Genomic DNA, 21,915 nt, shown 5'->3' on the forward strand with positions numbered 1-21,915 from the left:
GCCTTGTTTCAGTACCTATGCTTAAACTGCCCCCTGGCTGAACACTCTTCTCTTTGGCTTCCTGGGTTCCACCCCTTCCTCCTGCTCTTGTTTCAGTACCTCTGAACATTTTGCCCATAGAATCTTTCAATATTGTAACTTGAGGCTTGAATTTTCTCTTCAGTTCTTTCAGTTTGAGAAATGCTAACCATGTTCTTCTCTTTTGGTTTTCTACAGGTCTTTGCACATTGCATTATAGTAATTGACTTTGTCCTCTTGAGCCGCTTTTGAAATCTTCTGTTCTGCTCTTTTGTCTTGTCATTTCTTCCACTTACCTGTCACATAGGTGGTGGCTAAAGGTACCAGGTGGGCAGCAATACAATGATCAAAGCTGGAAGACATTTCAGGTTTGTACATAGTTGTCGACAGCTGCCATTGAGCTAGTCCCAACTCTTGGCAACCCCACCCAGCACAAACCACAACACTGCCTGGTCCTCTGCCTTCGGTACAACTGCTCGCAGACGGAGCGCTGTCCCCATGTGGCCCCCAGGGCTGTTACTGAAGGATTTTTGGAAGTATTTCACCAGGCCTGTGGAGACACACACATACATAAAAATAACGTAGACATTTCAATCCATCAGCAGCCCTGGAAGAACACTCAGGCCTTACCATTGTGCCCTGTCGCCTAGCCTTCCAGCTGTTCATTCTTGGGCTCAGTTGCTTACTTTGCAAACCCATCTGTGCTGCCCACTCTGCACCAGGCATGACGGGAAGTGTGAGCCCAGAGAAGATAGAAGCTTATCCCCACTTTTCTGGTGAAGAATTCAAGGCTCCAAGAAAGGAAGTTGCCTGCAAGATCCTCCTCAGACCTGGCCCAGGATGGTTGCAGGCTTTACCCACAGCCTGGGCCCGAGATCACTCTGATCAGTCAAGGCAGTTAGCAAAAGTGCAGTCCACTCCCGAGGAGGATGGCGTGTGCCTCGGGGACCGTCCCTCCAAACAGCAAGGCCCTTGCAGCCACTTTGCAGTGGGACTGAGCCTTCTTCTCTGACCTAGGAGAAAATTCAAAACTCTCCACAGAGGACAAAGCCCCGAAGCATGGAAACAGGAAAGACTTTGAGCTCAGACATACGGCTGAGATTGGTCTCTGTTGGGCAGACAGTGTGCTGTGTGGAAAAGCCATGGACCTAATGTGGTTTGCTGCCATTGACATACTCCCCTTCTAAGTCACAGTGCCCCTCGGACAGCATAGTGACATGCAGCCCAGCCCTGGGCCATGGCGTGGTTGGTGTGGGTCAGACCACCGTGACCCACAAGGTGTCCACGGGCTGATGGTCAGAAGCAGAGCCTCAAGCCTTTCTACACAGTCTTTGGAAGCTCCACGGAAACCTGTCCAGTGTCCCAGCCACACACAAGCTTCCATGGATGGACAGGAGGGGGCTGGGCAGGAAGTGCACTGGCTGGAAATTGAACCCTGGTCTCCCACATGGGGCTGAACCAGCAACGCATCCTACAATGACGTGAGAGATTTAAACTAGAGATTGAAGGAAAGCCTGTGGGTTCAGGTTGAACCACCATAGGGCTGTGTGACTTTGCAATTCTTTGTGCTTCAGTTTTCTCATGATTAAAGTCAAGAGCCCCACCCTCACTCTCTGGAGGCTTAAAGGAAATGAAACCTACAGCAGCCCTTGGCACACAGTAGGTGCTCACCAAAAATGTCAGCGGAGTTCAGACATAAAGGGGAAGATGGATGCGTGTGCAGGGGGTGTGTGAAAAGCAGATTTGTTTTCCTGGAATTGCACTCTGCCAACAAATTAAAAACACACCACCAATCTGTGAAATGCAAGGTAGTCGCGCTCCTGTGTTGTTTGGTCTTGAATTTTTTATCTCCGAAGAATAATGACCTCAGCCCTGGGCATTTCCAGGGGATTGATGACCAGCAGAATTTAATGACCCTGGCTCCAGCCTAGAGCCATCCCACACTCCTGGGCACTCGTTAATCCCAGGTACACCACAACCTTTCTTCTCTCTGCAGCAATCAGGCTCAGGTTCAGCTCTGCTGCCCGTGGAGGGACCACTGGGACTCCACGTCTCTGCTTCGGTCCCCAGCCTGCTCCGACTTCCAGCCACCGTCTCATTTATTCACTGGAGCAGCCGGCAGTAATTAAAATATGCTAAGGAACTCCTCTGTCCCACTGCAGCCAGACCCAATGGCAGACGGTTTGGAGGACACCCCTCTCTCTTTCTCGCGCTCTCTCTCTCTCTCTCTCACACACACACACACACACACACACATACACACAGAGAGAGAGAGAGAGAGGGCTGCAGTTCAGCCACCTGGCTTCCCAGTGGATGGAGAAAGGTTTCATGAGATTTTAATGAGTTTCTGCCCCTGCAAAAGGAAACTCACAAAGGGTCTATGCCAACTGCTTTGTCTTGGGGGCAGTCCCAGAATGATGATGCACTTCAGCCTTTGGTTTCTGGAAGGATGTGACATGCTCATGTGTGCACACCGGCCCCTACGGTATTTCTGCTTACAACTCACATGGGAAAATGGAGCTCAGAGACACGGTGGGCATCTGGATGTCTGCTGGCTGGGCCTTGGGCTGGGCTGTGTCAGCCACTGAGATGCCTCCCCTCCTTCATACCGGGTTTTCTCACCTGTACCGTGGGAGGAAGGACAATGGCTGTAACGTCTCCAAGGTCTCTGTCCTCTAGAAACGTCTCCACTTGTAGAGAGCTGACCATCCCCCTCCAAGGTGTCAAGTCACAGGAAAAGGAAGTGATGGCTATGAATGGCCATCCTACTTCAACACGGCTCTGGGGCCACTCCGATGCTCCCTAGCTCTCTGATGAGGAGACAAACATTCAGAAAGGACAGACAGTTGACCTACTCAGCAAATGGAAGAAGGGGATAAGCCCACCGGAGGCCATGCTTCCCCTTGAATGGCCAAGTGGGACAAAGGCAGGGGCATGAGGCAGGCCTGCCATTCTGACCTGGGTGCTGCCTCACAGATATCATTGCATGGCAGGGCCCGCAGAGAACAGCACATCCCTGGGGAGGTGGGGAACCATACACAGTTGATACCAAGCTAAAAGATCGCTCCATATTAATACAAATATGTGTACGTGTGTGTGTGTGTGTGTGTGCACACATAGTGTCTCGGTCACCTAGTGTTGTTATATGTCCATGTGCATATGTGTATGTGTGCATACATGTGATGGCTCATATACCTAATTCTGGTATACATATGTGTGTGTGTATGTGTGCACTCACGGTGTCTCAGATATCTGGTGCTGGTGTGCATGTCTGTACGTGTGTGTGTATGTGTACACATTATGGCTTCATTACCTGGTGCTAGCATACATCCATGTGTGTATGTGTGTGCATGCATGGTGTCTCAGTTACCCAGTGCTGGTATACATGCATGTGCATGTATATTTGTGTACATGTGATGGCTCAATTGTGTGGTGCTGGTACACACACATGTGTGTATATATGTGTGTCTGCACATGATGGCTCAATTACCTGGTGCTGGGACACATGCATGTTCACTTTTGTATGTGTGTGTACACATTATAGCTCAAATACCTGGTGCTGCTACACATGTATGTGTGTGTATGTGTGTGCACACATGGTGCCTCAGTTACTTGGTGCTGGTATACATACATGTGCATTGTGCATGTGTGTGCAGACATGTTGTCTCTGTTTCATGATGCTGGTGTACACACATGTGTGCATGTATGTATATGCACATGTGGTGTATGTTGTCTGATGCTGATGTACATGTATGTGCATGTTTGCATGTGTGTGCATGCATGGTGTCTCTGTTACCTGATGCTAGTATACATGGATGTTCATGTGTGTATGTGTGTGTACCATTATGATTTTATTACTTGATACTAGTATACATGCATGTGTGTATGTATGTGCATGCACGGTATCTCGGTTACTTGGTGCTGCTGCACATGCATGTGTGTGTGTGTGTGCACATGGTGTCTCAGTTACCTAGTGCTGGTGTACATGCATGTGTGTGTATGTGTTTGTACACAAGGTGTCTCAGTTACCTGGCACTGGTGTATATGCATGTGCCTGTGTGCCTGCACATTCTCTCTCAGTTGTCTAGAACTGCTGTCACAGAAAAACCACAAGTGGGTGGCTTTCATGAAGGGAAGTTTCCTCTCTCATAGTTTGAGGCTAGAAGTCAGAACTCAGGACATAGCTCTGGGAGAAGTCTCTGTCCACTCTGGGGAAGAGCCTTGTCTCCACTTCTCTAGTGTTCTTCTTGGCATTCCCCAGTGTCCATCTTCCACGTGCTGTCTGTCTTCCCTGTCTGCCCTTGCGTGCTTCTGTCCCTCATCTGCTCCTTTTATAAGCCAAACATGATTGGCTTGAGACACACTGTATTGGTTCTCTAGTGCTGCTATAACAGAAATTACCATTGGTGGATGACTTTAGCCAACAGGGACTTATTTTCTTACAGTTTAGGAGGCTAAAAGTCCATGTTCAAAGTGCCAGCACTAGGGGCTGGGTGAAGGCCCCTTGACCTTGGACTTCAGCTCTGCCTCTAGTTCCTGGCCCACTGAAGCTGGAGGCTTCTCTTAACTCAGGCAGTTGCAGGCTGCTGAGGCTGACAAACCCAAGGTTCACAAGTAAAATAACACAGTCCCAAAATTATCAAGCAAAATGGCAAGCCACTAGTTCAAGTCCTGAAACAGTCCCAAGGTCAGCAGGCAACATGGCAGGCTGCTGAATGAAGACTTGGCTACATGCAAGATCCATGCATGCCAAAAAGTTCAAAGACCTTTCTCAAAGTTTCTGATGCTGGTATACATGTATGTGCATGTGTGCATGTGTGTGCATGGATGGTACCTAGTGTGGTCTAGAAACAGACCACATCCCTAAGGCAACTATTCAGCTAGTCACAGCAGAATCCACCACAGAGTTAATTGCCAGTCTCATCATGGGGAGTCACTGCATCCAGCTACCCAGCCACTAGAAACCCTGCCCAGCCAAGTTGACACACAACTACCACACACACCCTACACTGACGTGACCCAGTAACAAACATAACAACACAAAAACCCTGCTCCCAAATAGGATTACATCTATAGGCTTAGGGGTTCAGATTTACAACATATACTATTGGGTGACACAATTCAATCCATAACACATAGCTTATGCACAACCTCATATATAAATGTATACAAACATGGAGCTTATAGTCACCTCTATCTCATATCTTTCAAGGCCATTCCAACTCATAGCAACCCTATAAGACAGGGAGAAACAGCCCCATAGGATTCCCAAGGCTGCAACCTTTACACAGCTTTCTCTCACAGAGTAGCTGGTGGGTTTAAACTTCTGACAACTCGCATAGCAACCAAACACTTTAACCACTGTGCCAGCAGAGCTCCTTAAACACATGTATAAGCACATATGTTTGTAATAATACTAACTCATGGGTATGACTTATTATTATTTGTTGTTGTTGTTGTTAAGTGCCATCCAGTTAGCTTTGACTCACAGTGGCCCTCTGCACAACAGAACGAAACCTTGCCCAGTCCCGCTCTATCCTCACAATCCTTGCTATGCTTGAGCCCATCATCACAGCCATGTGTTAGTCCTTCTCACTGAACGTCTTCCCCTTTTCTTCTCCAAGGAATGGTCCCTTCTGATAACATGACCAAAATGCATGAGACCAAGTCTGGCTTCTAAGGAACATTCCTGCTGTACTTTTTCCAAGACAGATTTCTTCATTCTTCTGACCATCTATAACACTTTCAGCATTCTTTGCCAATGCCACAACTCAAAAGCATCAAGTCTTCTTTGGTCTTCCTTATTCATTGCCCAGCTTTCACATGCATAGAAGACAATTGAAAATACCTTGGCTTGGGTCAGGTGCACCTTAGTCTTCAGAGTGACATCTCTGCTCCTTAACACTTCAAAGAGGTCTTTTGCATCATATTTTCCCAGTGTGATACATGGTCTGATTTCTTGACTGCTGTTTCCCTGAGCATTGGTTGTGGATCTAAGTAAAATGAAATCTTTGACCACTTCAGTTTTTTTTCCATTTATTGTGATGCTGCTTATTGGTCCCATGGTGAGGATTTTGTTTTCTTTATGTTGAGGTGTAATCCACACTGAAAGCTGTAGGCTTTGATCTTCTTCAGTAAGTGCTTTAAGTCGTCTTTACTTTCAGTGATCAAGGTTGTGTCATCTGGATATCACAGGCTGTTAATGAGTCTTCATCTAATCCTGATGCTGTGTTCTTCTTCATATAGTCCAGTTTAAAGATTGAATAAGTATGATAAAAGATACAACCCTGAGACACACCCTCACTAATTTTAAACCACACAATATCCTCTTTCCTGTTCAAATGACAGCCTCTTGTTCTGTGGACAGGTTCGCCATGAGCACAATTAAGTGTTCTAGAATTCCCATTTCTCACAATGTTATCCATAATTTGGTATGATCCACACAGTTGCATGACTTTACATAGTCAATAAAACACAGGAAAACACCTTTCTAGTATTCTTTGCTTTCAGCCATGATCCATCTGACATCAGCATTGGTATCCCTCATTCTACGTCCTCTTCTGAATCCTGCTTGAATTTCTGGAACCTTCCTGTCAAAGACTGCTGTGACAATTTTTGAATATTTGACAAAATTTTACTTGTGTGCAATATGAATGATATTGTTCAATAATTTCCCTGTTCTGTTAGTTCTGAGGTGATGTCATTACTGAAGTAGATTGCCCAATCTTCCTTCTGAGGAGCAGTGGGTGGGTTTGACCTGCCAAACTTTTGGTTAGCAGTCAAATTCCTTAGGCACTAAACCACCAGAGCTCCTAGCTTTTCTTTTTCCCCTTGTCAAATACTCTGTGACAAGTTTTGAATATTTGGCAAAATGTTACTTGTGTGTAATATGAATTATATTGTTCAATAATTTCCATGTTCTGTTGAGACACATTTTTTAGAATGGACACAAATATCAATCTCTTCCTATCAGTTGGCCAGGTAGCTGTCTTCCAAATTTTTTAGCATAAACAAGGGAGTACCTCCAGCACGGTATCCCTATGTTGAAACATCTCAATGAGTATTGCATCAATTCCTGGAGCCTTGTTTTTCACCAATTCCTTCAGTGTAGCTTGGACTTCTTTCTTTCATACCATTGGTTCTTGATTGTAGGTTACCCTTGAAATGGTTGAATGTCAACCAATTATTTCTGTGTATTATTTCCATCTTCTTTTGATGCTTCCTGCATCATTCAGTATTTTGTCCATAGAATCCTTCAATATTGCAGCTTGAGGCTTGAATTTTTTTTCCCTCAGTTCTTTCAGCTTGAGAAATGCCAAGCATGTTCTTCCTTTTTGGTTTTGTAACTCCTGGTCTTTGCGTATCTCATTACAATACTTTGCTTTGTCTTCTCAAGCTGCCCTTTGCGATCTTCTGTTCAGCTCTTTTATTTAATCATTTCTTCCATTTGCTTTAGCCACCTTCCATTCAAAAGCAAGTTTCAGAGTCTCTTCTGACATCCATTCTGGTCTTTCCTTCCTTTCCTGTCTTTTTAATGACCTTTTGCTTTCTTCATGTGCATGATGTTCTTGACATCATCAGACAAAACCTCTGATCTTCAGTCATATTGGTTCTCAGTGCATCGAATCTGTTCTTCAGATGGTCTCTAAATTCAGGTGAGATATACTTAAGGTCATATTTTGGCTCTCATGGATTTGTTTTATTTTCTTCAACTTCAAATTGAACTTGTATATAAGCAATTGATTTTCAGTTCCACAGTCATGTTCTGACTTATGATATAAAACTTCTCAATTGCCCCTTTCCACAGATACAGTCAATTTGATTCCCATGTATTGCATCTGGTAAGGTCCATGTGTACCATCACCATTTATGTCTTTGAAAAGAAGATACGTTCCATAAATAAGTCATTGGACTTACAACATTCTATCATGGAGCTCTGGTAGCATAGTGGCTAAACCACTTGACTGCTAACCAGAAGGCTGGCGGTACAAACCCACCAGCCACTCCTGGGAAGGAAGGTTGGGCAATCCTACTTCTGTGGTGATACTGCCTCGGAAACCCAAGGAGGGGTCACTATGAGTCGGGGCCGACTCTACGGCACATAACAACAGCAACAACAACATCATGTGATCATGGTATCATTATCTATCATAGTATCATTATCACCAAGGCCATGTTTTCCAACTACTGCTGCTTCTTCTTTGCTTCCAACTTTTGCATTACAATCAACAGTAATCACCAATAGATCTTGATTGCCTGTTTGGTCAATTTCAGAGTGCAAAAGTTGGTTGTTGTGTGATGATTCCTTAAAAAGTTGGTATTAGAAATACCATTTAATCCAGCAATCCCATTACTAGGTATATATCCTAAACAAGTGAAAGCCAGGACAAGAACAGATATGTGCACACCCATATTCATTGCAACAATATTCAAAATAGCAAAAACATGGAAAGAACATAGGTGCCCATCAACAGAAGAATGGATAACCAGACTGTGAGACATACACACAATGAAATGCTATGCAACACTAAGAATAAAGAATGACAAAGAATAATGTAGAATCTATAAACAACACGTAACATGGATGAACTTGGAGAACATTTTGCTGAGTGAAATAAGTCAATCACAGAAGTACAAATATTGTATTAGTTCATTATTGTAAAAAGTCAAGGAAAAATTTATATATGGAGGGAAACTTTCTTTGTTGATTACCAAGGGTGGGAAGGGAGGGGAGGAAACACTACAAAATAAATAAATAAATAAATAAATAGGTTGGTTGTTGTTGTTGTTAGGTGCCATCATGTTGGCTTCAACTCACAGTGACCCTGTGTACAATGGAGTGAAATAATACCCAATAACCTGTTCTCAGCCAGCCTCACAATTCTTGCAATACTTGAACCCATAATTGCAGCCACTGTGTCTATCCATCTTGTTGAGGGCCTTCCCAATTTTTGCTGATGTTCCACTTTACCAAGCATGATAGTCTTCTTCAGGGAATGAGCCCTTCTGAAAACATGACCAAAATAGGTGAGAAGAAGTCTGGCCATTCTCACTTCCAAGGACAATTCCAGATGCACCTCTTTCAGGACAGATTGTTAGTTCTTTAAGCAGTCCAGGGTACTTTCAGCATTCTTCCCCAAAACCACAACTCAAAAGCATCAACTCTTTTTTGGTCTTCCTTATTCATTGCCCAGCTTTCACATGCATATGTGGTGATTGAAAATACCATACTTTTGGTTAGGTGTATCTTAGACTTCAAGGAGACATCTTTGCTCTTCAGTACTAAAGAGGTCTTTTACAGTGGATTTTCCTAGCGCAGTGTGTCCTCTGATATCTTGACTGCTGCTTCCATTGCTGTTGATTGTGGAGCCAAGTAATATGAAATCTTTGACAACTTCAGCCTTTTCTTCAATTATCATGATGTTGCTGATTGATCCAATTGTGAGGATTTTCCTTTTCTTTATGCTGAAATGGAATCCATACTGTAGACTGGAGTCTTTAGACTTTATCAGTAAGTGCTTCAAATCATCTTCACTTTCAGCAGGCAACGTTATGTTATCTGCATATCACAGGTTATTAATGAGTCTTCCTCCAATCCTGATGTTACGTTCTTCTTCATATACTCCAGCTTCTCAAATTATTTGCTCAGCATACAGATTGAGTAAGTATGGTGAAAGGACACAAGGACACAACCCTGACGGACTCCTTTCCTGATTTTAAACCATACACTATTCCCTTGTTCGAACAACAGCCTCCTGGTCTATGTAAGGTTCCTCATGAGTACAATTAAGTGTTCTGGAATTCCCGTTCTCCTCAATGTTGTCCATAATTTGTTATGATCCACACAATCAAATGCTTTTGCATCGTCAATAAAACACAAGTAAACACCTTTCGGGTATTTTTTGCTTTCAGCCATGATCCATCTGACATCAGCAATGATATCCCTTGTTTCATGTCCTCTTCAGAATCCAGCTTGCACTTCTCAAAGTTCTCTGTAAATTTACCACTGCAACCATTCTTGAATTATCTTCTTCAGGATATCTTCAATTTCTTCATCTTTGGCTTTAGTGGTTGGTGCATACATTTGAATGATAGTAGTATAATAAAATCCATAGACGTGTGGATATTACCCTATCACCGACAGCATTGTACTTGAGGATAGATCTTGAAATGTTCTTTTTGAAAATGAATGCAGTGGCATTCTCTTCAATTTGTTGTTCCCAGCATAGTAGACCATATGATGGTCCAATTCAAAATGGCCAATACCAATCCATTTCAACTCCTTAATGCCTAGGATACTGATCTTTATTCTTCCATTTCATTTTTAACAACTTCCAATTTTCCTGTATTTATACTTCATACATTCCACGTTCTGAATATTAATTAATGTTTGCAGCTGTTTCTTCCCATTTTGAGCCATGCCCCAGCAACAAATGAAGGTCCTAAAAGTTTTACTTCATCCATGTCGTTAAAGTTGACTCTACATTAAAGAGGTAGCTCTTCCCCAGTCATATTTTAAGTGCCTTCCAGGCTGAGAGGCTCATCTTCTGGTACTATATCAAACGGTGTTTCACTGCTATTCATAAGGTTTTCAGTGGCCTATTCTTCCAGAAGTGGCTGACCCCATCCTTTCTCTCACTCTGTTTTAGTCTGGAAGTTCTGCTGGAACATATCCACCATGGGTGACCCTGCTGGTACTTGAAATACTGGTGCCATAGCTTCAAGCTTCACAGCAACATTCAAGCCACCACGCAACAGACTGACAGACAGGTGGGGGGCTTATTAATTAAAAGTCTCAAGTTCAAAATCTGTGCACCAAGAAGGACCAACTTCTCTTTTGAACTATTTTTGCTATGAGATTATTATTATTATTATTACTTTACAATGAAAACAACTTTTTATTAATTATAAATAATATGTATGTGTTCATAAAAAACATTACTGTTGTTGTTGTTACCTACCTTCAAGTCATCACCAACTCATGGCAACCTTATGTACAACAGAACAAACATTGCCCTGTCCTCACTATCACCTCATGTCTTTGATATGCTTGAGCCCATTGTTGGGACTTTGGCACCAACCCCTCTTGTGAGGGGCTTTCCTCAAATTTGCGACTCTCTACTTTACCACCTATGATGAGCTCTTGAAGAGACTGGTCTTTCCCGATGACGTGTTCACAGTCAGCAAGCCTCTGTCTTACCAGCCTCGCTTCTAAGGAATGTTCTCATTGTATTTCTTCTGAGACTGGTATGTTCACATATTTGATTTGCTCACATATTTTACAAACATTTAGGAAGAAACTGAGAATCACCTGAGGTGCCACCAGCAAGCACTCAGGACACGACCCTGCAGCGGAGAGGGAGAAAAGGATCTGCTTCCTGTGCACAGCCTTCCCTTCTCCTCAAACCCTGCACTAACCAGTGCTTGAGCTGCTGGTGGACAAAGACTGCATCCATCTCAGAATCACCAGTGTCTGCCCAGGACAGGCACACAAATGAGTCCACTGAGTGCTATTGGTGAACAAAGGACATGTGACCCCAGGAAAGAAGCTAAGAAACAGGTTGCATTTGTGTTGGTGACCTCAGACATGATTTTTAAGCTGCAGCTCCCACCACGAGCCCTTTGGGTTGGATGGTGTTAACAGCACAGCAGGGCTTTCTCGGTGACCTTATAGCCACAGTTCAAAGATGAAAACAACAAGCCTCTGCCATGCTGATCCCCACAGAATCTTCAATGTAAAATGTCATGTGTTTTGTTCCCAGGGTCTCATCTACACTTCATAAGACCCCTTTGAGATAAGTATTACTGGGAGCATTTTTCAAAGGGGCAAATGAAGGATTGGGAAAGTCAAGTTATTTCCTGAAGGTTGAAAACTTAGAAAGTTTTAAAATTCAGGGGTTCAAAACTACATCCAAAACCAAACTCATTGCCATAGAGTCAGATCCAACTCATAGCAACCCCTCCTTGGGTTTCTGAGGCAGTATATCTATAGAAGTAGATTCCCCAACCTTCCTTCTGAGGAGTGGTTGGTGGGTTTAAACTGCCAGCCTTCTGCTTAGCAGTCAGATGCCTTAGGCACTATGTCACCAGAGGCCAGGCTCGTTCCTCCCAGATACATACCAAGTTGTCACCATGTGATTGATACTGTTCTCCCTCTCTTCTCTATTTCTTTTGAAACTCAAAAAATCTGGAGTTAATGAAACTAGAGGAGGCATTGGTGGCTCAGTGGTAGAATTCTTACCTTCATGTGGAGGACTCAGGTTCAATTCCTGGCCAAGATACCTTGAACACAACCACTACCTGTCTGTCAATGGAGGCTTGTATGTTGCAATGTGCTGAACAGAGAGCTTCCATACTAAGAGAGACCAGGCAAAAATGCGAGGGATTGACTTCTAAGAAAACATCAGACAATGGCAACCCTGTGGAGCAGTACAGTCTGATCACAGCCAACCAAGGGGGTGGCACAGGGCCAGGCGGCCTGTCCTTTCATTTCTCAAGAGGTCACCATGGGCTGGAGACCAACCCAATGGCAGCCACAGCATAGAACAGAACGTTGCTCTAAGAACAGTGAAGCAGACTCTTCCACTAGTAGCTCAGAACCTGGGGTGCGGGGACTATGGCAACAATACAGTCTGTGCTTTTATTGTTACAGAAGCAGGAGCACACACAGAGGGAGTGACTTTACCAAAGTCACACAGGGGGCAGACTTTTGTCCTTTCTAGTCGTCTCCCAAGCCTCTCACCACCTCTCCTGCCCACGCTTGCTACAACCTTGTAGTCATGCCCATCCCGAAGGCCCCACTGCCACAAATTATACATATTGTTTAGCTGAGTCCTTGGGTAAATCTAAGTCATTGTTTGAAACGCACGCCTTGTTCTGTTGCCTCTGCAAAAATCCTCAGTTGATTAAGCAACAATAACGGGGATTAGTCTATGAGTATCTCGGGATGCTTGCCTGGAATACTGTATATAAATTCCATTGTATTGTAGTCAATTAAACCCCATTGTCTCTAAAAGTCACCTGTCTGACTTGGGAAAAAATGGGTATGAATGCAAAAGACCAACAACGTGCTGGAACCAAAATCGATCTGCGTGATTCATGCCTCTCTGCTTGAAAGGAGAAGGAGCAAACAATATATTCGGTGCCTTGAAGCTGGGTGGCAATTTTTCGGGACCATTCTGATTGCTGAGTTTCCTGTTGAGGACAGAGGCACCTGAGGCTCAGCCATCTCTGAAAAACCAAGACAAAGAATACTTCTTGTCATTCTTTGCACAAATGAGAGAAACTCATCATCCAACTTCACAGGATGGTGCTCAGAGAGGAAATACTCAGCTCCACTGGGACAGCCGGGTTTATTTTTTGTATTTTTTCTTTTTTTTTTTTTTTTTGCTGTTATTATAGAAGAAAATTATAACCATAAAAATGTCCAATTTAGAAAAAAAGGTGCCACTTTAGTGTCATTTGCATAAAAGCTGTTACACACGAATTGTTATAAAGACGAATGTGTAGCACTCTTGTTGAAAATTGCCGATATCTTTGGTGCTTCGCCTCAAACGACATAAAGCCCTCTTCAAACTGAAATTCATTCGCAGGTAAATAAAGCTGAAAGCAAAATTTCACCTCTTTGGAAGTACGTGAGTGGTTTTCGTGTTGTCTTAAACAGCTTTTGAGAGGCAGGGCCCTGTCCTCCCCACGAAGCCTTCTCCCCCTGTTGACTGGTGGCCCCACTGCATTTGGCTTCCGTGAGGGCAAGCAAACAGTCTGTGCTGAAGCTGCCGCTGGCTCCACACGGTGTGTTGTTGGGAAACCTTGCAGGTCCAGGCAGTGCAAGGGTTTGGAGGGAATGCAGAGGACCATGTCGGGAACAGGATCATGTTCTTCTCCGGAAACTGAGCACTCACGGGATAATCTGCAAACATCTTATCCCAGTCCACCAGATACGCCAACGCTGCCTTCTGTCCACTTCTTGGTAGACTTGTTCCTTGCTCCCTACCTCACACCCTAACCGCCACCATGGGAAATTCACGATTTCCTGAATTGCTGCTTCTCTGGCTTTTCCTATGCTGCCCCTTCTGCCTGGAATGATCTTCTGACTTATTCTGAAGAATTGCAACATATCCCTCTAGAGTCATCCCTAGTGATGGGTGGTTTCCATTACCAGCCATTGCTGGTCTCTCGTTCCCTTTTGTGCCCTCTTTACACAGATATTATTGTTTTTCTGCTTAGTTGCCATCAAGTTGGCTTCAACTCAGGGCTGTCTCATGTACAACAAGAGAACAGGTTGCCACGTGCTGGATCATTGTCACGATTGTTGGTGTGCTCAAGTCCATTGTTGAGCAGCTAGATTTGGTGCCTTTCAATCAGGGGCTCATCCTCCAATGCTCCGTCACACAGTGCTCCCTTGTGCCTCCAGCGCTCTGACAGGCAGTGCTCCCTTGTGGGCCTTAGGATTTTCACTGGCTGATATTCAAAAGGAGGTTACCAGGTCTGTCTTCCTAGTCTGTCTTAGCCTGGAAGCTGCACTCAGGCCTGTCCACCACTGGTGAGCCTGATGGTATTTGTAATCTTGGTAGTATAGCAGCCAGCATCATAGCAACACATGAACCACCATAGTGTGACAAACTGGCAGATGGTTGGTGGACACAGATCAAAACGTCTCTTATCATACTCACCACAAGCCATGGTGACTCACTCACCTGGTCTCTCTGCCACCACTCACATCACTATTTAAAGACAAGATCTGTGTCCACTGCTTGTCTGTAGCCCATTTCCAGGGTAATAACTGCCACAGAGTAGCCACTAGGAACAAAGGTCTGTAGCGTGAATAGATACTGGTTACTTCCTCATAAAATGTGTGCATTTTGAGAGAACTTCTCGTCCGGACGCTCTCCCATTCAAATACCCCATCTGCTCTAACTCATTTTAATCAGGGAACTTTAAAGTTTTGTAAAAAATAGCTGGGTATTTTCTTTTCTTTTTAAGATTTTAGATTTTTTTAAATGAGAAACCATTAAAAAGGGATATTCATAGTGACTTCCCTCATTTCATCTCACACTAGTTCCTGTCGTCACAGAGCACCTATGAACAAAGAAACTAACTTTTAATGAGAACCCACTATGTGTCAGGGAGTCTGGCACATGTTCTATAACTCTTACCAATGCTGTACCCAAACACCCACCGCTGTGAAGTTGATTCCATCTAGTGACACCCCTAGATGACAGAGTGGAACTACCCTATAGGGTTTCCAAGGTTGTCAATGTCTATGGAACCAAAGCCCAAACCAAACCCACTGGCATTGAGAGTTGATTCCAACCCATAGCAACCCTGTCAGACAAAGCAGAACTATGATCCACAGGATTTAGACTGTAAATCTTTATGGAAGCAGACTGCTGTATCTTTCTCCCAAAGAGTGTCTGTCTGGTGGGTTGGAAATGATATTAACCTTTCAGTTAGCAGCGCTAAGGCACTGTGCCACCAGGTCGCCTTATCATCCCTGTGGGTACTTATTAATAGCGATTAATTATGGGTGGTATCATGGAAACTCTGAGGGCCAGCTGCCCAATGGCAAGGAGGTTAGTAGTGGAAAATGGAGGCGCCGCAGCTCTCAGCCACTGGCATGCCCCCGTCTGCAGTGGGGACTTCCGGGTGAGCTGGCTGTCCATCCTTCCATTTCCTCTGTGCCTTCCCCTCTGAGGCAGGTCCAACCACCTCCATCACAGAGGTAAGATGAAGAGCTTGGGCTCAAAGAAGCAGCCCCGGACTTGGAGCAAGAAAATGTTGCTCCTGATCTCCAGGGTGTCATCAGCCAGGCTCTGGGGAGTTACTTTCTTTTCCCTCTGCCTCCACTTCCTCCTCTGTGAAATTCCCACCTGGAGTCGTGTTCCTGCTGGAGACGGAGGGCACTGGGCTGGCTTCAGGGTCAGGCAAGGGTTCCCTAATGGCAGCAGCACCATGAGTGTCAACGATCAAGAAAGGATTAAGTAAGCGGCCAGGAAAGAAATGCTACGAGGGGAAAGGGAAGAGGTGGCTGAGAGTGGCTGGGGCTCAGGGCACGTGTTACCCAGAGATGACCTCGGAGAGGTCACAGGGCTCAGGGCACAGACAACCCTGGTAAGCTTCCTATGCGCACATTTGTGGAGGACATAAAGCTTTCACAGTAAATCAGTTGAAGTAATCCTCGCTGCCTGAGGACGCCACTGCTTTTAGCAGAGAGGCAAGAGGAAGCAGAGCCTGCAGTTTGGAGGTCTCGGAGCTTGCAGTTGAGAAATGCAAAGCCGTGTCCGTGTTGGCCACACGTTGGCAGAGGAGCAGTAGCCAGGCATTCATGCAGATGAGCAGTGGACGAGGCAGGGAGAGAGCTCTCAGAGCGTCCCAACAAAAGGAGCACAGCAATGGATTCGTGAACTCCGGTCCTCTGAGTCACAGCAAGGGTCTCCAAAATGGAAATGTGTGTCTCCACATGTCTATAATTTAGACAGATGCAAGTCATTTTCTTTTCTTCTAAAGGAGAATAGCTATTTTAATATGTGTTTTTCTAAATCGAACTAGAAAGCGAAACATTTGATTAAGCCATTGTTGGCAGGACCCAGTGCTTAGGTCTCCTCCCTGGGAAGGGAGGAGGAAAGTACTGTGGTTAGGCTTCTTTGCTTGTTTGTTCTGAGGCTATGAAGACATTCCATGTTTACGTATTTTCAAAATGCAAGTCAGGAATACTTAGGGGCTTGGAGATTCTATGACTCTTCCTAATTTCAGGGTCTTCAGGAAAGGAGGTTTTGGATTGAGGTGGCAAGGATGAGTCAGGCTTCATCTTTTCCAGATGAAAAATCAGTGCTGGGATATCAGGATTGGGTATGTTCAAGCATGCAAGCCATCTGCCAACATTTTCAAACATTGCCTCCCTTGACAAGACCACCTGGGAAGAACATTGGCTGGAGCCCTTGGGTTTGGAAGGCCAAGACAGTAGGGTGCTCTGTAAGGGCAGGCAGGGGCTGTGATTTCCTCCTCTGTGAGAGAGGAACTTAAAGAAACACAGAGATGAGAATGTGCTTATTTTAAAGGTTACCAGTCTCAGCAAGATAAGGCTAAATTGGTGGCTATCTAACCAAGCCTTAATGGGATTACGGGACACTTCTGTTCAGGCCAATTCGTGAAGGGTTGTCTAGATTAGACATTCACAGAACAACTGCTGCTGAGTCTACAAATAGACTGCTAAGACAATGGCAATGATGTAACCCTATGGGAATGTTTTATGTAATCTACAAATACTATGTGCTTCTCAAGGCTTGTCTACCCATGAGCACAGTTCATCTGAGACAGTGTGATGACAATAACTACATTGTTGTCAGCTGTATGGAGTCAGCCCCAGTTCATGATGACCTCATGATGACAGAACCCAATGCCGTTGGCACCGCTGCATCTCCACAGCCGGGGGCACCTCAGACCGTGGTGACCCACTGGGCTTCCACGGGCTGATTTTCGAAAGTTGGTCACCAGGCCTTTCTTCCTAGTCTGCCTCAGTCCAGAAGCTCGACTGAGACCTGTTCAACATCCCAGCAGCATGTCAGTCTCCAATGATGAAAGGCTGATGGCTGCACATGAAGTGCATTGGCTGGGAATGGAACTCGAGGTTCCCGCATGAAAGGAAAGGATTCTGCCACTGAGCCACCAATGTCTCCATCTGTAACAAACATAGACTGGAAGGCATATCAAAGTCCAGATAAAACAGTCACACATAGGCGTTGGCATCTAAGGGGTGCATAATAAAGAGCACCCTCCCCCAGGTGATTTTGAAGCCCATTGAGAAACCAACTAGAGACAGCCGATGGAAGCCACAGTGATCCCTTGATCACTGGCCAAGTAGGCAGCAGAGAAGCTGGGTCGTATCTGCAGCAGAGGGGCTTCCCAACACTTACCTCCCAGAATGAGGTCACACAAGCTCTAGGAATGGGCGGAGCTCAGACACCCAGAGCAGCTGATGCCAATGGAAAAAGAGATCTGAGCCAAGCATCTCCATGTGTTCTTTCTGAATCCAGATCCTTAACCCCTCTTTTCCTGGAGGACAGTGAGGGAAAAGACAGTGAGATGCTCATAACTGACGCATCTATGAGACATGAGTGAGGCAAATGCATGGGGATGAAGGCTCATCAGTGGTGACCAGGGCCAGGAGAAAAGGGACAGATGGAGTCGCTGCTTCTGTTAGAGTGATGGAGAAATGTGACAACAGATAGGGGTCATGGTTGCACAACAGGGTCAACATAACCAATGTCTCTGAATTGCACACACAAAGAATGTTGACATGGCAACCGTTTCTCAGGAGGAGAAAACTTCCCTCCACTTGGGTGGAAACTCCTGGAGAGAAGAAAAAGATTCCCTTCATGAACACATTGAAATGGAAGGGTACTGGCTTTCACCAGAGTATAGAGAAAGGACAAATGCCAGCCCCCAGCTTCAAGCTGGAAGGGAAAGAAAACCAAGATGGTGCAGGGTTTAGAGGCCAGGGGCTGGGAGAAGTAGTCCAAAGACCTGGGCCTCATTACCCTGAAGAGTGAAAGGTCCCCAAGCAGCCTCTGTGCTTCAAGTATTTCTGTGTGGGGGTGAGGGAGCTGACATTTTCTCCAGGCGTCCAGATGGTAAGTGGCGCATGGTGGTAGCAGTTCCAGCGAGCCAGCCTTCCCCAGTGGAAGAACAAACATTCTAACCGTTGGAGTGTGCTTGCGGGAGCGCCATGTGCGGGAGTGAGCTCCACGTCTCTGGACAAGTGTGAGCAGGAGCTGCAGGGCCATCGTTCTATGACGCTGTGAGGGATTTCCTGCTTTGGGTGGGAGGGAAGAGCAGATGGTGTTGAGATCCCTCTGAGAGACGGCATTTCCATGTTCACGCCCTTTCTTGAGACAGGTTTGGAGGATTGGGGTGCCTCCTGTGCTTTGGGTATGGGATTCGAAGATGATCTCAGCCCGATTCTGAATGAGCACATAAAGCCACTGTCTGCAGAGAAAACTTAGGAAGTTTCCAGTGGAATTCAGTCAGCTTTTAAAGCTCATGATCGACACTTGTGACACCCTGACCAAAGCGATGTGTCATACTGAAGAGTGTAGACCATTTGCTAAGCCGGCCGATGTTGAACTTCTCAATACTCACAACACTACAAGGCTTTGACCAGTTGTCATCAAGTCAGCTCCAACTCCTGGAGAGCCCATGTGTGTCAGAGTAGAACTGTGCTCCATGGAGCTTTCAATGGCTGACTGGTCAGAAGTCAAGTGCCAGGCCTTTCTTCCCAGGCACCTCTGGGTGGACCCAAACCCATAACCTTCCAGTTAGCAGCTGAACATGTTTGCACCACCCAGAGACCCTATGAGGCATCCTATCCCCATTTTACCAAGGTGATAGGTAGGAGAAGGACTGGAAACTGGCTCAAGTCCACTTATCTAGGAAGCAGTGGAAACAGGGGTCAGAACCCAGGCCCCCTGGCTGTAAAGCACGTGCTCCCAGCTGTTGGGTGACCCTCCACTGCCTGTGAGGCTCTCATACTGTGCTCTATTGCGGAACTGGGCTCAGGACACACTGTTCCCAACCCAAGAAGCACGTTCACCCCACTGCTTATGACGCTGTTTTGGCTTTGGACCCAACTCCAGTGCTTCAATCCCTTGACCCCATGCCTGGCTGAGGTTTGACATTATTTGAACTGTAGCACCTCTCTATTGGCCTGTTTCCCAAACCAGATGAGGGCTTCTCAAGTGGAGAAGCTGTGTTGGTTTTGATCCTGGCACTAGCCAAGGACAGAGTTCTTGCTGTTGGGGGCTGTCAAGTCAGTTCCGACTCATAGTGACACAGTGTACAACAGAATGAAACCCTGCCCATTCCTGCTCCAACCTCACAGTCATTGCCCTGCTTGAGCCATGGTTGCAGCCACTGTGTCAACATCTTATTGAGGGTCTTCTCCCTTTCCCTGGCCCTCTGCTTTACCAAGCAGGATGCCCTTCTCCAGGGACTGATCCCTCCTGATCACGTGTCCAAAGTACATGAGGTGAATCTCACCACCTTCTCTTCTAAGGAGCATTCTGGCCACACTTTTTTCTGGACAGATGTGTTCATTCTTCTGACAGTCTTTGATATAAGGATCTGTTGTGGGAATAAGCGACATACACAATAGACTTTACCAGGTACAGACAATCCTCTCTCTTAGATGCTTCCACTGAGTGCAGGGGTTCTAAGATGAATATCTGTGGAGGTCACATATAGGAGTTTGAAAGCTCCTGAATTCTAGCTGCCGTGCACAGGTGCACTTTACCAGGAAAGGATGTGTAGCTGCAAGTCAGTCCAGGTCTCCCAAGGAGCAGGAGCCACATGGGATTAGACAGGCAGGAGATTTATTGGCAAAACCTTTGAATGGGATTGAGGAATGGGCAGAGAGTCAGAAGACAGGGATATCTGATCACCTACAATGTTGGCCTGACCCTTGTGGAGGAGAAGGGGAAGGAAAACTGAGTACATAGCATCTTAATCATAGCATAGCCTAAGGAAGTCTAACAGGCCATCAGGGAGTTCTGTAGGCAAAGGTGCTGAAGGAGAAGTTGTGGGTTCCCAGAAATGGGTCTGCCTTGTCACCTCTGTTGTGTTCAGTTCTAGGGACAACCTGGGGGTGGTGAGGTGGTGACCATGGATGTATGTCAGTGAGCAGCTGGTGCTCTTGGTCGATCATGCTCCTGACTCTGAGATGGATTTTTATAACCACGCACCTGGAGTCTCAAAAAGACTGAAGACCCACTCATGGGATTGCTGGGCTGGGTCTCTGTGATGTCCCACATGGCTTTCAGGAGGAAGCTAATGCCAACATCTCTTACAGATTTCAGCAGCATTTTTCTCTCTGAGACCATCTTCCTCTGTCACCTTAATTCACCCACACTACAGTGTTCAGCCTCAGATTCCAAATCTGCATATAATGCAGAATGTTGACAGAGTCACTGGCCTTCCATCCCAGATGGAATTGGCCAAGATGTGCACAATTAGGTCCGGAGCAGAGGTGAATCTACTAGAGTTTAACGGGGCTGGAGCTTCAAAATGCCACTGAAGATGCAAACTCCTGAGCACCTGTATGGAAAATACACCGGCATGGTCCTAAGCATTTGACATGTACTAACTCATTTAAATAGGTAACACAGTCTGTGAGGTAGGATTACACTTCTGCCCCTGTATCAGCCAGTGCTCCAGAGGAACAGAATGGGGGCACAGGTAACCAGCTAGTGAGATAGATAATTGATAGATAGAAGATAGATAGATAGATAGATAGATGCCACCAATCACTTGTCAGTTTGTCATATTATGGTGGCTTGCATGTTAAAGGGATGCTGGGAGCAATGACACTGGTATTTCAAATGCAGCACTGACAGTTTTTCAGAAGCATCCAGAATAAGAGAGACTAGAAAGGAGACCTGGTGATCTACTTCTGAAAAACTGGCCACTGAAAACTTTATGAATAGCAGGGAACCATTGTCTGATATAGTGCCAGAAGATGAGACTCTCAGGTTGGAAGATGCTCAAAATACAACTGAGGAAGAGCTATGTCCTCAAAATAAAGTTGACCTGAATGATGTGGATGGAGTAAAGTTTTGAGAACCTTCATTAATAATTGCAATGTAGAATGTATGAAACATGTATGTAAGAAAATTGTTGTTGTTGTTGTTGTTGTTAGGTGCTATTGAGTCATCTCTGACTCATAGAGACCCTGTGCACAGGAGAAGGAAGCACTGCCCAGTCCTGTGCCAGCCTCACAGTCCTTGCTATACCTGAGCCCATCACTGCAAACAGTGTCAGTCCACCTTCTTGAGGACCTTCCCCTTCTTCACTGATCCTCCACTTTACCAAGCATGATATCCTTCTCCAGGGAATGGTTCCTCCTCA

This window comes from Orycteropus afer, unplaced genomic scaffold, assembly GCF_000298275.1.
Source record: "Orycteropus afer afer isolate SDZICR_OR568_19922 unplaced genomic scaffold, OryAfe1.0 scaffold00128, whole genome shotgun sequence".
Classification (NCBI taxonomy): Eukaryota; Metazoa; Chordata; class Mammalia; order Tubulidentata; family Orycteropodidae; genus Orycteropus; species Orycteropus afer.